Source organism: Sparus aurata, chromosome 1 (assembly GCF_900880675.1).
Source record: "Sparus aurata chromosome 1, fSpaAur1.1, whole genome shotgun sequence".
NCBI lineage: Eukaryota > Metazoa > Chordata > Actinopteri > Spariformes > Sparidae > Sparus > Sparus aurata.
In genome coordinates, this window is record NC_044187.1 from 8833691 (window position 1) to 8845968 (window position 12278).

Consider the following 12278-nt stretch of genomic DNA (forward strand, 5'->3'; position numbering starts at 1 on the left):
AGTTTCTTGGAGGCAAAAGGTTTTTTGTTTTTTTTTTCCGTGAGACGGCAGACAAACAAGAGCTCTTCTTTTCTCACTGACATCTAAGTTTTAACAATATGTTTTCGGAGTGTTTACAAGAGGCCCGGGCCTCCGCAGAGCATCCAAAAAAACAGTAATGACCCGTATCGCGTTTCAAAACTGAAGACACAGGAAAAAAAACAAAAAAAAAGACTACCACCATCGCTGCAGTTCGGCGGTTTCTGACGCCGCAGCAGCGAAAGGAAATTTACTGTCACTGTTCACAGCTTGTGAATGTGTTGAACCACTGTTGTATATTATGTCAGCTCTGATTCACGGCCCCGCTCTCGGTGCCAGCGCTCAGGGGAGCGAATTTCCCCGAAAAAAAAAAAAAATAATGGAAACGCGCGGGGGTGACGGAGAGTGAGCAGGCGGTGACACAGACAAATATGAAAACGGAGGGAGAAGAAAGGAGGGAGGAGAGGGACTGTGGGAGTCAGACGTGGGCTCCCACCCTTTTTTTTCTCCTCCTCGCACTCTTTCCCATTATTCCTCTCGGTATTACCCTCCCTCCCTCGCTTGTGTCTCGGCAGCGCTAAGTGATGCAACTCTGCAGAGCGAGTCTGCAATCGCCACCAGTAGAGCCTGCAGCGTCTCTCGCGCGCTGACACTGGCGTCTTCACCGTTTAGCAGGGGAGTGGTGGTGGCGGCTGTCAGGGGGAGGAGGAGCGGGGGAGTCGTCCTCTCAAGGCGGGGAGGGATTATTACTCCCTCACTTTAAAAAATGTTCCTTCCAGACTGTCTGTACATCCCTTTGAATCACTTGAAAAACTTTTCGCAGCAGAGAGATTTGACAACTGGCTGCTCGTTACTTCAAAACTGCAGAGCTCGTCCGCAGCAGCCGCTTCAGGGACTGAATATTCTCCCAGAGCGACAGGAGAGGAGGCCAGAGTCTCTTTCTCTACTTGAACCAAAGAATTAATGACAACGAGGTAGCGGGAAGCTGCACACATGACACTGTTTGAAATATCTTCAACTAGCGGTGCTTCAAAGTGTCAAGCAGACTAAAACAAGCTCTGTGGTTGTTATTTGGTGGCAGGTGACTTTTTCTATTTTCTCTTTCTTTCCGTCTTTGATGAAACGGCTCGACTCCACTGGACGCCTTCCAGCTGCGACATGGTTTTTTTGGCTTCGTACCCTCCTAGATTTGGTTGACTTTTTAAAGTCTGTTGATAAATTGTTTTCTTTCTTGACGTGACGAACAATCAGGAGTCTGCGCAGGTCGTTTTAATTTGAAAAATGGACCAGGCGGAGGCACGACTTCCTTCCTCCCTTCAGGTTTTTTCGATAGAGCCGCTGAACAATAATGGACGACCCCTCCCCTCGTTCGTCTCTCTTGCCACTAAACTGGAAATGTCTAATTTCGACACAATGCCTTGAAAAATATCGGTATTTGTTGCCACGTCGGATACCGCAGGGAAAACCTGAGACAATATCGAGGGCATAAAACTTCAGATTCATATGATAAGAAAGAAATATAACCAGGTTTGCGTGCTGTGTGTTGAGCACAACTGCAGGTTTGAAGGTAAAATTACGTCTGACCAGAAGACCAGAAGATATTTAACGATATCTCAAGTTGGCACAAATTCCAAATGACTTTATAAATGAGTCTGTCCTCTGTTGCAGCGACAGGTATGTCAGCAAAGAGATTTTAGTTAATCTAATAATGCCCATAAGAGGGAAATTGAATTCTGTGTAGTGAAACTTGCACAATGAAACCAAGTGAAGCAGATCTCTCACAGAATCGTCTCCTATCGCGTCATATTTCGTTTCTCCTGCAGGAAACAGAAGATAATGAGGATGTAACCATAGCTGTAACGTGTTTAAACTAAGCAGATGTCTTTATGTTTCCTGTAATTAACAAATACATATCTGACAAACACCAGTAAGGTCATTCTGAGACAATAAGGAGACAGCAGAGAAGTATTTGGAGTCATGTGATGAGGGGATCAGCGGGGGGGGGGGAGGGGTGGAGAGGGCTGTAATAAAGGATAAATCCACATCATCCCGTTTTATCCCCTGGTAGCTCAAAGATGAACTTATCCATGTATAGTCATGATATACAAACTCCAAGCTGATACCAGTTTGGAGGAAGCTCATGTGAACTGTCAGGGAGCAACTCTGCTGAAGTGGTCGCTGCTCCGTCACTGAGGGACCGAGGACGACGACTTTGACTGATTGAAATCGTTTAGTAGATCGTCCTCATTATCATGTTTTCTAAACAATATGTTTATATCAACAATGGACTGAATGAATGCACGTATCATCAGAATAAGAACGTGGAAGTATGTATTTGGTGACGTTGTGTCTGCTATTAGCTAGCTTACAGAACTGACCTGCTCTCCTTTCGCTTGACTGCAGCTGTCAACATGTTAAAGGGACAGTGTGTAACGAGTTAAGTAATTTATTAACTCAAATCAACGTCTTCGTTCATAAGTAAGTGCTCATTGGTGTACAATTACCTCTGCTAACAATCTGACTTATCCTCCTGAGCGAAGAATTACCTATCTGAATATACATAGCACGGGCAAGCTCTATGGAGGCCGCCATGTCTTTCCGGTTTTAAAAAAACTATGGACTGCCGAGAGGGACACAAAGCACCACGTGGTGCTACGTAGCAAGGCTAAACGCGTTTTCGCTCAGAGCTAGCTTGACTGCGGAACTGAGAGGGAGCTCAGCGAAAGCGCTCGTCACTAACAACAACAATAACTAACTACATCTTTACCTCATTACTTGAATCAGTAGAAATACTCGACGCTGTTGGGAAAGAGTCCATATTTTGAAAATGAGTTTCTTGTCCCTCAGGGCCACCGTAGCCTCCGGAACGTATCCAACGTCTTCAGAACGGGAGGGGTGAGCAAAGGAGTGTTGCAATGTGGAACCTCACAGCTAGATGGCGCTAAATACTTGATATATTACACACTGTCCCTTTAATATGTGTGATTCCCAACGTATCGAGCGAGACGACGTAGCTCACTAAGCGGTTTCGTTCAAAACTAATTTGCCATTTTACTTTCTTTAACGACAAACTGACAAAATTCAAAGGTCATCAAAGCTGCAGTGCAATTTCTTCTGACATTTTGACATTATATTTACATTCAGGGCCTCGAGCAGACGTGTTTGTCCAAAGCGTATGTAATTCAAACACTAGTGGCTGCTACGCAAGGTCCCGACCAGCACATCAGGAGCAGTTTGGGGTTCAGTTTCTTGCCCAAAGACACATCAACATGCAGACCAGGGGACTCAAACCAGCGACCTTCTGCTAACAAGACGCTGGATCTGCCCCTGAGCCACAGCCGCCCAAAGGGGAACACTTTGGGAACACTTCGTCAAAGACAAGGTCCACCCAGGAACTAAACTTTGTTGTTTTTTTGTAAAAACACCTGTTTGGATCATTCCACAGGTGAACGGGTTCATCGGTACCACGTGATGATATCATGACTGGGTTTGAAAGGGACGTCTTTGAAAGGCTCAGTCGATCAAAAGTAAGCATGAGTTGCAGTTCACCACTTTGTGAAACACGTGACTGTATGAAGGATATTACTTCATGATGCTCTGTAACAGTTCTTCAAAACGTCCTCAGTAAACACAGTTCAAATAATCTGCATTCTGTTTGTATTTCACACAGTGTCCCAACGTTTTCTTTTTGGGAATCAGTGTTGTGGTATTTCTTCCAGCCCCCCTCATTTATTTCTCACTCTCTCCCTTTCTCCTCGCTCATAACCCCTTACCCATAATCCCTTGCACCACCACCAATACCAGCATCCGACCGTTTTGGCAGCGGGACAAGGTCAACACAGAACTCTCTCCACTTCTCCTCTCTGCTTTCCCTCCCTGTAATTCTTCGCATCGGCGGACCAGCAGATCCCTCCTCCTCCTCCTCCTCCTCCTCCTCCTCCTCCCGGATCCTATCATCCACCGCCCGCCGCCCTCCGAGGAGCGAGGGGAAGGGGAAAGACTAAAGATGGAGAAGAGGACGAAAGGGATCCTGGGTCGTGTTGAAAGTATGAAGACACGGGAGGACGAAAGGGAAGGAAAGGAGAGACAGAGAAAGACGGAGAGAGAAAAGAGTTTTTAACCTTTGAGAGCCGTCTGAATCCCACAAATCAATCTCCGTTTCTCTCCCTCTCCCTCGTTCTCCTGCTCTTTCTCTCATGTTGTTTCTTTCTCTTTAAATTCTTTCTTCTCGCCATCCCTCTCTCATTCCCTCAGCTCTGTCATCCAGACCTAAAACACACAAACACATGCGCCTCACATTCCTACGTGCAGAGCAGATTCACCCAATTTGTTTCCACTGCGTGTGTGTGTGTGTGTGCGCGCGCATGTGTGTGTGTGTGTGTGTGTGCCAAGCCAGTAAATAATAACCAATCCCAGCTGTACTGTAGGCCGTTCCTCTGGTTCTCCGTGGAGAAACAAAGAAGGGGCAGAGAGGAAAAAGGCTCCATCAAATAAGGGAGTAATGAGCTGGAAAAAAGTCAGCAGAGAGTTAAGCAGGAAGAATTAATAAAGTTTTAATGCTAACAGACATTACGAGTCCTGTACAACTGGTAGTCGGCGCTCTCCACGTACAACAGTCACGTGCCAACTGAAAGAAATCCAGTTGGACTCGTGTCAACAGGGAGCTTCAGCGTCAAATAACCTTAATACTTTTCCATCCCGCCAGAAAGTTGTTGTTGTTTTAAGGGGGGGGTTGTTCTGCTACACAGGTAAGTAAACGCCACAGTTTCCTTAAAACAATCGCTCGCTACGTTGGCTTCCTGACGTCGGAGAACGTAACCTAGAAATTTCAACCCCGAAGGAGCTGAACCTAACTGATAAACAGAGGAGAGGATGAGAAGTGAACAATATAGATCGACGGAGAAACAGTCACAGATGGATACGAACTGAATCAGCAGAGAAAAGGTAAACTGTTGCAGGTTTAAAGTTGTCTTGAACGCAGCATTTTACACTCGAATCCTTGTGTTGACCTGCAGATGTTTTCCTCTACGGGCCAGTCCTGTATTAAAAACAGAAAACTTTTAACTGGCATGCTGATGTGAAACTGCCAGGTCAAGTTCATCTTAGGAATGTTACACACCACCGCTACAAAAGTGCAAACGATGCAATTACATGACTTGTGTTCACTCATTTTCTGTTGGCAGCCAAGTTATCTCACTGGCTAACGTCCCGACTGCTGGTTAGAAAGTAGAAGACCATAAATATTGCTACTAGCATGTTCCAGGTTAGCGCGGCAGCTAAGGTAGCTCACACACGAGCACCTTCTAGCTGTTCCAATACAACATATATGTGCTTTATGTAGCAAGCAGAAAGGTAAACAATCTGTATCTTCTACATGTCCTCTGACTTTAGAGCAGGAGAGTCGGGTTCCCGTACCATCATTGAGTAGGTTTCCGGTTCAGTATTCGAGTATGCAAACCAATCAATATGTCAGGTGGAGTTACAAATAGCCATTAGCATGCAGCCAGCTAGCAGGAGCCACAGGATGGCTAATTAGCTCAGCGCAACAAGATGCTAACTCCCCTGTGTTTTGATTTGATCCATTTCGTCCACAAGAGAGCACTTTCAGTCAGGAATTGGTGTACATTATGCTGTCTATGTTACACGCTACGATACATTAGTAAGAAGCCTAGATTTGATCCACTTCCTGTGTCCATTTCAAATTAAAAGCTCTGTGAAACAGTAGCATGAAGGTGTTGTAGGAAACTCATCGACCTGCATGTAGCTACTGCCATCTTTTCTCACGCTGTACTGAGTCGAAGTCTCTATTTATTATTCTGATGTGACATTTTTGAAGAAGAAAAGTCGACACTGTGGCACAGTCGTCCTGATGGACTGTCACATTTCAGTATTACCGGTCCGGCCCAGCGTTTGGCTTCATATCACACCAAATTTGAAAATGTTTGCATTGGCCCAACCCTACATCACTGACCGGGAATTGGTGTTTGTCGTTTTACTGTTGTTGCCTTAACCGTAGTTTATTTACCATAAAAACTACCTTTCCAGAACCAATCAAATATTGTGAGAATAATCCAATAATGACCTTCTCGTCTGGCGGTCGGGTTGCAACTAACTGATCAAATGGTTAAAACCAGTATTTCCTTTATTTTGTGAGGGGAGTGTCAATATTTTACCAAAGCCAAAAATGCATATGTGTAACCTATCACTTGATTTACAAGAATGACTGATGGCATGTCTGTTTTAGTTGATGGTCAAGGTTCTGGACACTTCAAACATATTAAAAAATATCACATTTGGAGCTGGTATATGGCGCATTAACAGTATTTCCATACATTTTAGATAGCTGATTTTTTTGGGAGATATAATCATCAGATCACAAAACGACACGGGAATACTAAGTATTCGGTGTTGCAGCTCTGATGGATCTAAAAACTTGCGGAGGCCGACACCAAAACGGGTTGACATCATCAAAGAAGCCGTAAGAAAAGGGAGTTATGAAAGAAGAAGAAGAAGCTAACAGTCCATCCATTGTAGTCTCCATTCTCTGAGCCACTGGGACGCGGAGAAAGTCGACTTCTGACTCGACGCCCATCTGCCATGGCACTTGATCCCTCTTTACAATCATAACTCCCTCCAAGCTGCCAAGACATCTTTTTTTCTTTATCCATTTTTTCCTCTCCTTCTCAGCTCACGGCTCACTCCCTCTCTTTGTCAGGCCTTCTTTTTTTTTTTGGTGCGTGGAGGCCAGAATTTCGTCCTCAAACACAGACCAAAAAGAAAGCGAAGCGAGAGGCAGCGAGTGGGAGGGAGGGAGGCAGGGGAGAGGAGAATAAGAAGGGGGGGGGGGGGGAGAGAGTGATGGAGGAGGAGGAGGGGAGGGGGGGTTGGTGGTGTCGGGGTGGGGTTTGCGGAATTTGGTCTATGTTTGGTTTGGAAGTGAAGGCCCCGGCGCTGGGCTCTCAGGAGGATAATGGAAAAGAGAGGGAGAAGAAAGGGAGGTTTATGGATGTGTGTGTACCCTCACAGGTGGTCGCCACATACTGATGGGGGGGCCTTTTGTGAGTCCGAGTGTGTGTGTGTGTAAGTGTGTGTGTAAGTGTGTGTGTGTGCACGTTGGCGAAGCTTCGAGCATGCGTGTGCACTCGTCTGTTTATTTGCAGATGTTGGCACAGATGCACGTAAGCTTTTAGCATGTAGGAATCAGAGGAGGAAGACAGAGAGAAAGAGAGAGAAAGAGAGGAGGTGAATAAGACATTCCTACGCTGGAGGACGAGGAGGAGGAGGCGGAGGAGGAGGGGGAGAAAGGGGGGAGGGGGGGGAGACGCAGGGAGCCAGTGGTTAGTTAGCGGTTAGAAACTAAGAGGAGAAAAATGAATGTCTGGTCCAGGGCCGGGCCCGAAAACGATACCGCAACCAGCCAACGAGCCAGCGAGCCAAAGGGAGAGGAGGAGGAGAGCAGGAGGAGAGCAGGAGGAGAGGAGGAGGAGGAGAGGAGAGAAATAAATATGAAAAGAGTAAAAAGAGGAGAACCAGGAGGGGGGGGGGGGGGGGGGGGGGGGAGAGGCCTGCTCCTCTCGCCCTCCTCCCATATGAGGCCTGCTAACTCCTGCCTCTGCCGCAGGGGAGAAAAGTGCTTTTATAGCTGAGCTGAACCCGATGAACCCATCATGTGCAAACAGCAGGCAGAGTATGGAGACAAGAGAGGGCCAGCAGCCACACCGAGGGGGGCTGCAGGAGGGGGGTCTCAGGTTTGGGGAGTACAGGGGGGATGGAGGAGGAGAGTGATGGAGGAGGAGGAGGAGGAGGAGGAGGAGGAGGCTGCAGGTATCCTCATATGTTCAACTGCACACCATCAGCTCGGGTTCTGGTCTTTCTTTCCTTCACTTATTTTGTTTGCCGTTCTTCACTCGCTCCACCTTCTTTCTCCCTCCCTCCTTTCTTCAATTTCTTTCTCTGGCGACCTCACTTTGTTTCTTTCCTTCGTTCCTTTTTTCTTTTCTTCCTGTCTGCTGTTATTCAGACAGTACTTTCTTTCTTTCTTTCTTTCTTTCTTTCTTTCTTTCTTTCTGGATTGTTTGCCTCGACTTTCCTTTCACTTTTTCTCTGCTTACTCACTTCTTTTTCCCTTTTCCTTCATAACTTATTACGTTCTTATTTAATTATTCCTTCAGTTCTTCACTTCCCTCCCTCCTTTTGCCTCGATTTTCTTTCTTCCTTCACTTTCATTTTTCACTTTTGCCCTGCCACATTCACTGTTTTCCTTTTCTTGGCTCCATCTCGTTGCTTCCCTCTCCTTTTTCTACCTTTCCTTCTCAAATTTTCTTTCCCTCTTGCATTCTTTCTTTCTTTCCTCACTTTCCACCATTCCTTCTTTCTTTCTATTGTTTGCTTCCTTTGCTTTTCACTTTACAGACTCCACTTTCTCAACTTTTTTCTTTCTTTTTTTCTAGGTTACTTATTTCATTCCTTCTCGTGCCACATTCTCCTCCATGCCTCCATTCCTCCGGCCATTCCTTGCATCCTTTCGTCTTCTTAATGTACTTTTTCGGGTATAATATGACAGTTTCTGGCCAGACTCAGACCGGGGATATTACATTTGGTTGGTGTTATGAACCCATGTGGCCCCTTTTTTCTTCTTTTCTTTTTTTTTTTGGCTTCCTTCGTCACTTTCTTCCTCTCTTCCTCTCTCAACTTTATTTTTATTTTTGCTTTCTTTGTTTCTTTGGCTTCTTTTTTTGGTTCCTTTCTCACTACCTCCCCTTTCTTCTTATTCCATTTGATAAACTCTTATTTCCCTCCTCTCTCTAGTTTCCTTCCTTCGTTTGTAAATACACCTATTTTAAAACTCATACATGAACACACACACACACGCACTCACACACTCACGTATGCCATATGTTTGAGCGACACTCCCACCCCGCAGCAGACAGTGTGGGTGGAAGTGGGCTGTAAGGCAGACGCACCCAACAACAACAGGAAAAGAGTTTGCTTGGCTCCGGGCCTTTCTTTAAAAAAAAAAAAAAATAATCCATCCATGAGCGTCCGTCCAAACCTTTAGAGAACAGCATGATGCAACGGGCCTGCAACCTGCAGAGCGCTGCCGTCACGCGGAAAACCCCCTCAGCAAACGTTTCACCCTGACCACCCTGATGCATCAAACTCAAGAAAAAGGGGGCTCAAGTGGGTCACTCCCTAAACCTTGCCCTGCCTCTGGGGACCCTGCAGAGCTTTTAGGTTTAAGTAGAGGCTTAACATCAGCTCAGCTGGAGTTAGGAGGTTTTTTCCAGTCGGGAGGTGGACTCATCCTTTAGGGAGGATGGGGAGTCGTGATCGCTGATGTGCAGTGGTGTCATGGGGGTGGAGGACTTGTGGGATTTGATTAACCAAACTGCTGGTAGGAAAAAAAGGGGAAGTAAAAGGTCCTGTCTCCACCCTGTTTCACTCGGGAGTTGCTACAGTGTACGTGGGAGTATACACTGGGTTTCTTTTATAGGTACACCAGTCTGTAGCATTTTAAAGGTCCAGTCTGTAGGATTCAGGGGGACTGTTGAGCCCTCTGTATCTACAGAAGGAGCTTTGTGACTGTCACATTATGCTGCCATGTGTCTACAGGAGCCCAGAATGGACAATCTACACCGTGACTCTACCGACGGCCCTGGGGAGGGTGAAACGAAAGCTGCTCAGTCGGTCGCAATCTGCAACTTCAACACTAGGTGCCACTAAATCCTACGCAATGGACCTTTAATAGCCTTGAGGTCAGAGCGTCGTCTCGCTGTGGATCAACACGGGGTCACATATACGTCGACACGCTGTCCACTGAGAGTTTAGGCAAGAAAATAACTTCTGTCACACTGAACGTATGGGTTGTTTTAGACATAATGCAGTAATAAATAAAAGCAGCAAATCTTCACGTTTAAAAGCTGGAACAACTAAATGTCTAAAAGCTCTTGACATTATTGCTGATTACTTCTCTTAAGACTGACAAATGAATGAATGATTTAGATGAGATTTATGGAATTCAGCCTTCGTCTTCCAAACATGCCAATCAGATTTTTAAATCTTTTCAACTTCAAATTCTTTTTTTGTCCACAAAGGCAATTTGGTTTTGCAGCCCAGAGCACGACACCAAAAAACAAACCACATCAATGAACGAGCACAGTCACACACTACAATGGTCAAACAGCTTAATCACAGTCAGCACAACCAGTCTGTGACCAGTATAAGTCAGTACAACAACTGTGATTGTAAAACTATTGACTAGTGATCCACTTTTTATACTTTTACCAGTTTTTTAAGAACGTCTGTGGGAACAGGATAGATCCCTGAGGCGCTCCGGTCAGTTAAGAGCTGTGGACGAGGAGAATGTCACTGGAGGCCAATCAAAACAACTGAGAGTGGAAAAAAGAAAAATCTCTCCGGTTGACTCGTGCCAAGCTCACGTAACAGTCACTGGCACGACCAGATGTTCAAAACTACAAGTTTTATGTTCATTAACTCTTCGCGGACTGCAACACTTGCACAATGTTAAATTTTAAACTAAATTCATACGTAGCCTTTAAATAACACTGCTGTACGTTCAGGATATATCAGGATATGCAACATATATCCCAATTAAGGCTGTAACAACATCAGATTTCCACTACAAGACATCTTTAACTGTGTTTAAATAAAAATGTAATGTGTCCTAATAAAACTACACTATTAAGAGTGAAAAGACAACGAGATGAACTCATGAACACAACACACCCAACATGTTTTGGATTATTCAGAACCATATTTTCCCCTAACCCCTAACCCTTTTCATATCTGTGTTATTAAACAGACGTTAATATTTAATTTGTTAGCATCACAGTTATTGCTAATATTAAGATATTGTGGCAGAATTGATCTCAATATTATGAAATGCTCCCAAAAACACTTCAGAGATGTGACGACTGGATGGCGAAATCAAACATAACTATAAATCTTTTATTGACACTGACTTTCTGATAAATAGTCAGCAGTAATGTGGATATAATTACTAACTGGAGGAAGTTAAAGGTGCACTACGCAGTTTTGGGGAAGACATTTTAATAAGGAGAGAAAGATCTTCACTGACTCTATCACTAAATAAACAAACTGTCTTTGTTTTCATGACTGAATAAACAAACTGTCTTTGTTTTAATACTGATTTACTTTGTTTATATGTGGCTGACCCTGCCACCTCTCTAGCTCCAAACAGTGTTCTGGGGACCTTATTTTCTTGATTTATTCAGTTATGGACAAAATACATATTTCTGAGTTTGTTTTATTACCTCATTAATCTAACAAATATTTAAAGTCTTGAGTTTAAAGGACCTGTTCGTAAGAGAAGTTGATTTTACAAAGACATCCCTAACTTCGCTGGTTGGCAGTCGACCAGTCCAACTTGTCCCAAAGCATAAGATTTTGAGTTAAATTGTTGGGAATGAGACACAAAAATCAACTTTTCCTTACAGATACATCCTTTAATGTCTTCTCCAACACCACACAGTGCCTCTTTAAGATTCAGAGCAAGTGGAGCAGCCGGGTAAAGTTCAGAAAATGATCCTGTAAGATGTCTGATATGTTTTAAAGACACTGAAAATTAAAGATAACACAGCACGATGATGATACGATATCGATACATCGCACAGGTATCACAAACTTCTTCCTCTGATGATGTCACACCAGATAAAAAAAGCCCAACTTGTGGCTGAGCAGCACAGACACATGTAGAGGAGGATCGTGAAGGTTTTATTATTTCAATGTGAGAATAAAGAGGATTTACCTTTCAAACAGCCTGTAGATGGTCACACAGCCTCCTCTGCTCCCTGCTGTCTGTCTCAAGATGCTTCCAACACACAAACTGAGGACGCGAGTGACTAAAAATCTCCAGTCTCCAGTAACATCTCCGATTAAGTTATCAGTTGTCTCTGTGTGGATGTGATATTTCAGGGGGGAAAAAAGCGAAATCCTCCCACAGGGGATCGTTCAGGAGGAGGAAGGAGCGCCTGCTGCGAGGGGTCAGTTCTCAGATAAAAGCACAAAAAGCCGAAAACCGTGTCTCTTGTCTTAGTGAGTAGTTTTTCTCTCCGAGTTAGAAAGACGTGAGCTGAAGGGAATCACTAAAAATATAACGCGTGAACGTCAAATCCGCCGCTGGAAGGTTATGAGAGGTTCTCCTGGAGGCGCATCGCCCAGTTGCGACGCTGGTCAACTGAAGCTTCCAGCGGCGGAGAGGAGGGGAAGAGGCTGGGAGG

At 44.8% G+C, this 12278-nt stretch overlaps 1 protein-coding gene across 1 annotated transcript in view; it reads right to left on the minus strand.

Moving 5' to 3' along the window:
* The window catches only part of LOC115589924 (zinc finger protein GLIS2-like), a 31955-nt gene extending 19677 nt beyond the window's left edge, over positions 1–12278 (minus strand). The window contains exon 1 of the mRNA XM_030431105.1: positions 11807–12278. The gene's annotated coding sequence lies outside the window, so the exon portion shown is untranslated. The remainder of the gene's footprint in view (positions 1–11806) is intronic.